This window comes from Pteropus medius, unplaced genomic scaffold (assembly GCF_902729225.1).
Source record: "Pteropus medius unplaced genomic scaffold, Ma_sr-lr_union100, whole genome shotgun sequence".
NCBI lineage: Eukaryota > Metazoa > Chordata > Mammalia > Chiroptera > Pteropodidae > Pteropus > Pteropus medius.
In genome coordinates this window covers 11,756,391-11,762,177 of record NW_024350325.1, presented here as the reverse complement: position 1 = coordinate 11,762,177, position 5,787 = coordinate 11,756,391, and the positions used below count along the sequence as shown (strand labels likewise).

General features: G+C 29.7%; 1 pseudogene; it reads left to right on the top strand.

The window, feature by feature from the left end:
* Positions 1-119, top strand: LOC120583935 (uncharacterized; annotated as a pseudogene).
* The last annotated feature ends 5,668 nt before the right edge of the window (positions 120-5,787 follow it).

Sequence of the window (5,787 nt, the reverse complement as noted above, 5' to 3'; positions counted from 1 at the left end):
GTCTATGGCCATGCCACCCTGAACAAGCCCAATCCCATCTGATCTCGGAAGCTAAGCAGGGTCGGGCTTGGTTAGAACTTGGATGGGAGACCACCTAGGAAGACCAGGTGCCATAGGTGTAAAAAAATTAAAAAAAAATAAGGGATTGTAAACTGACAAGGTCTGTGTAATCTGTGAGATCAACCAAGGATTACCTCGCCTAAAAAAAAAAAAAGAAAAAAAAGAAAGATACTGATAACAACTTGAATTAAAGCTGTAATTCTGTCAAATTAACACATTGATACAGGATAATAAGAAACATTTTTAAATAACCATTTTTAATTTTATCTCTAAGAAAAAAATTTGAAATATTTTGCATATATTGACATATTTTTCACCAATTATGTTTCTTATAGTAATTTGTTAATCAGTTGAGAAAATGTCTATTAAGTTGAAATAACGAATTTTATTAAAAACATTCCATTTACTTTATTGTTTCAAGTATAGTAATTTTTTATTATAGCAATATATAATGATAAATCCAAAGATAAAATAATAATATGTATGTGTTATTATCAATACTATTTACAGTACATGGAACAGAATTTGAAGTCAAACTTGCATTAGAATTCCCGTGTTGCCACTTAACTGTGTTCACTTGCTCAAATTGCTTAATTCTTCTGCACTTTAATTTGCTTATGCTGAATCTGTATATTAACATACCTGCCATCAGGGGTTGTAGGGATTAACTGAGAAAATTGTGTAGATGAAATACCCAGTTCCTGGCATCTACTAGGCCTGCAACAGATGTTATTTTTCTTTATTAGTATTTCCAGAATACTTTAACAATTGTTAGTTTACTCTTCCCTGTTGACTGACTTCAATTTACTCTACGGAAATTGAAATCTGGAAGTTTTATGATTTATTCTTACCAAGAACTAAATTATAAAGTTAATATATGTTTTTGTTGTTTCTAAGATTTTCTTTAGTATTTTGTCTCAGGAAAGGAAACCTCAGGTGATACAATCTGTTGACAATTTTAAATATTACTATTGTAAATATTATTATTAATACTCACAAATTTAATTATTACTATAATTTAATCATCTTAAGGCTCATTTGCATATTCAGTAAATAAATAGCAAACTATTTTGAAATTATTTTATTTATTTCTCTCAAATGAAAAATTTAATTTCCATAGTTTGGTTTTTAGACATTTATACTTATATAAATGTTGCTTGTTTTATATACTAGCGGTTACTGAAAAGATAAAAGAAGAAAAGAGAGAATAAAAATAAGTTTCTTTTTTTATATTTTCCATACGTTTTTATAACTACATATAGTTAAATGAAATTCCTACTCATTTTGAGGAATACATTATATTGTATCTGCCTTACCTTCCCCTCCCCCCTTTGTTTATGGTATTATGTTCCTTATTATCCCTTTTTTTTAAAAAAAGTAAATTGTATAAACTGCGGTTCTATAATGCTAGAGTTGGAATGGACCTTAAAGTTTCCTGTCCTGGTCTAAGTAAGAAACGTTATTAAATTTAAAAATGTTTAAAATAACACCCGTTGCTTACATAAAGAAATTATATACTGAAGTCTGCCTTTGTTTTAAAATGTACTTAGAAACTCTCATTTCACTTTTCTTAAATGTATATACCCAGAAAGGTGTTTATAACAATTGTGGACCATTATTGAGATTCTCTGGGAAATTTTAATGTGAGATATCAAAAGGTGAAGAAGAAAACTAATAATCAAGCAAAGATCTTTTTATTGTAAAATGAACAAAAATCCTTTTAGTTTCCGAAGTGACAGAAATCTTAAATATTTCCATATGATAGCAATATTCATTGCATACTCCAGAGAATATTTAAGAGATGTTTACATCAAATTAGCTGGGTGGTGATGTCTTACATGATCCAAAAACTCTTCTCTTCCTCTATGTACTCATAGAAAATGCTAATTTATTTTAATAATTTTCTTTCTATATTACCTCGTTTGGCTATGTAATATTCTTAGTAATCTAGTTGTTAGCTGAGAAAAAAACTTGAATATTTTCTTTTGAAATTATAATTTAGAATATTTTTCCTAGTGATCTGTTTTTAGATTCCATTAATATATTTTCCCCCCTTAATTGATAAGCAGCTAAGCTTTTCATAATGGCATAAACCTATTACTTTACAGATATCTTTACTCCAAAGTTGTAGTTAGAAACATCAGAATTAATAGACTCAATCTTTGTTTTACAAGTCCATAGATGAAATGATCTTTCTTTTATGTGAATGTTCTAGATTGATAAGATATTGCCAGCCAATATTTAAATTTTATCTGTTTTAATAAAAAATTTAGTGTATTACATGCTGCCAACCTTCTTAAATTATGATGGGTTCTACGAAAATAGGTGTATATACAAAGATAGATGGCATGGAAAAAACTGAATGCTGTATTGTATGATACAGTCATAGTGCCCTCAGTTGCTGATGTGTACTTTGGAACAAATGTCTACCCCAAGCAGCTGTGTATGATGTAAGGCAAAGGAACATCATTATCCCTTTCAGTCCTCTCTCTCCCCTTGTCCTCATCCCCATAAACACAATTTCTTCCACTTTCTCCTGCTCTCTTACTCTTTGCTTTCTCTCTAGTTCTCTCTCTGGCATTGGCATGAAGAGCTGCTGTTCTTTTTTTAAAGTTTATTTTATTAGTTTCAAGTATGTAGTACATTGGTTAGACATTTACATAGTTTATAAAATTATCCCCCTAATTGCTCTTTCTCTCTTCTGGCTGTCTACCTAGCCATCACATTAATGCTAACTGCATTCCCCATGCCATGCTCCCTATCCCTGTGACCATCTATCAACTATTAATTTGTTCTGTCTTTTATCTCCTACAGAGATTGTTGTCAGATTGCCTGCAGCCCATTTTGCTACTTTTAATTTCTGCTTTTATCATCTATGCCACTTCTAATATAGTTACAATTTATTGGGTACTTATTATGTGCAAGGGACTGTTCCAAGCACTTTATAGCTGAACCATTATTCCTATCGCTACTTTTAAGCTCTGCTAATGATTTTTTTCTCCACTGCCATCACCATTATAATTCCCAGTTAGTAGCTGCTGCCAGCCCTTCTTGAGTCTCTTTTACCCTTTTTACTTTCTTATTTTTATTTTTTCTATCTCTTGTTTTTTCCATGACTATTGGCTTTTGCTGGAAATGGTCAACCTCTTATATAACCTTCATAAGAGACCATGGCAAACTAACAAATCTTGGTGTCTATACTTAAATCTCCTGATTTTTCAACCTTTCTCTGTTGTTTCCATTGAAACTGAAAAAAGGCCATTTTTCCTCAAAACCTTTGTGTGTGTGAGAGAAGAAATGAATGTGATTTTTCTCTCCCTTTTCTCTTTTTCCTTTCTTCTCCTCCCTTCCCTCTTTCCTACTTTCTTTCTCAAGAGAGTTGAAGAGTATTTTTTTCAATGCTTGAAAATTACAGAAGACAGGTTACCAGATAGCTAATATGATGTTATAAATCTTTAGAGAAGAGCTATCTGCTTACAACTAATATCCTTTACATTTTGCCCTAATAATTACATTAACATTAAGGAAAGATCATTTTGAAATAGAATAAATAATTTAAGTCTCTGTTGAAGTCTTAGAAAGAAATTATAACATAAAAATTATGGTTTTTAAATTCAAATGCTATTTATGATTCATAATATTGTGATAGTTAGCTGGACTAATACCTTATGCCAACAGATATATCAGTTTTATAAACATATTAATATAAAGGTCAATAAATTTCTATAACCTGAGAGATTTTTGTATGCTCATATACATGCATTTATATCTAAGAGGTTTTTGTATGCTCGTATGCATCCATTTAGAAAGCTTATTTTAGCAAATCACATTTGTTGGCATTATGACATATTCCAAAATCTAAGTACAGAGAAACTTCAAATTTCAAAAGCGTTTATTAAATATTTATATTGTGCATGTACTGTTCTGCCAGATGCTGCAGAGGTGTAAAAGAAGCATAAACCACAATATCTGTGTTTAGAATCCTGTTAGGAAATAAGACACAATATAAGCAGAAGCTTAAGAACAGGTATAATGTAGTACGTAAATCAGTACATGTAAGTGTGGTTTAGATTAATTAATTAGAAAATATAAAATAAGAAAATAGTCATTGAGGGGTAGATTTAATTAGAAAAGATTCCTAGCAGTTAATCTTGAGACCGATCAAGTTGGTCTTGAGCTAGATCTGATAATGCCTTGGTAGTCTTATAATTAAATATGTTGGTGCTAATTTAAGATTTGTTTGCTTTCTTATACTCTAATTAATGTTTTAAAAATCTGGGTATAATAGTTTAAAGATAAAACTTCTTTTATTGTTTTCCGAATATTTGGTGAGAGAGCAATACATTTTCACTGAGAATCTTTTTTTAGGTAGGTAATAATTGCTTTGTGATTTAATGCTGAAGTAAATTCCATTATATACTGGTGAAACAAACTCAAAACGATCTCATCATTGTATTGATTATTTCTGTTAACAATTGCCTTGAGCCAAATTCTGTAGGTAACAAATCATTTTTTGTGGAGTATATGTGTTAAAATGTTTCTGTTTTTTTTTTTACTATTCCCTATGATTTAATATTTAGAAATTATTTAGAAGAAATTTTGTGACTTCTGCAATAATAAAATTTTATCAGTTTAATGAATAATATTTATAACATAATGAAGAAATGTTATGCTTTTAAGAAATGTTTAATACTTTTCTCACATGTTTTAATGTTCAAATTGAACAAATAATAGTTGCTGAACCTGGGATAGTTTTAATATGTAAAATTTCTAACCTCCTTAAATTTTATTGTAATACAGTCTAGTAAGTGGAATGGATAAATGTGCTTGTTAAATTTATATGATACCTCATTTCAGTTAGAACACAGTGTAAGATATTTTTTGTTTGTTTTCACTATTTGTATGACTAAGTATAATTGTAGAATCTCCAAGTGAATGAATGAACCACATGAATCATTATATATATTATATGTGCTATTATTTGAGATCCATCTTTTCCTTTTGTCTTTCTTCTCCAAACATAACTTTACACACAAACATAAGCACACGCACAACTGATATAGCAGTATAAGTCTATAATGCATTAGTAAGAGATCCATAGCACCTAAAGCAACTATATATTATACTCAGAATAGGGCATAATAAGTAAAATGTACTATTCTGGATGGAAATAACATAAATTCTTCTTTAACATTTAGTTTTCCATTAGTGACAAAATAGAACCATAGCTTCACCTTCCCTAAATAAAAGTACTTTAGCGTTTGTAAATAAGAGCTATTTTATCTGATTAGAAACTACTTGTCTCATTTAAAATATAATTTTTGACTCTAAAATTTGCATTTATTTTCACTTTGCATATATCTGTTGATAGTATACACTTGAGTTTTATTATAACAGTCACTATAAGATAATATTATATGTGTACTTGTTACAACAATGTCCTTTCAAGCTTTATTTTTAATAGTTTCCATATTAGTCAATTAAAAATGGTTAAAACTTACTTTTTATCTAGTATGAAAGTATCAGGAATAGAAGGCCAGTTGTTAAAATCCAAGAGAATTATTACAACTAACAGATCCAGGAGAGGGGCAGGGATCACTAGCTTGCAAAGCACCACAAAAGTATGTCAATGATGTTATCTTTCTCCTAGTGGCTGAGATTAACCACCCAGAACTTCACAGCTAAGAGAGATTTCAGATCTTATTTCTAGATTTTCAAACAAAACTA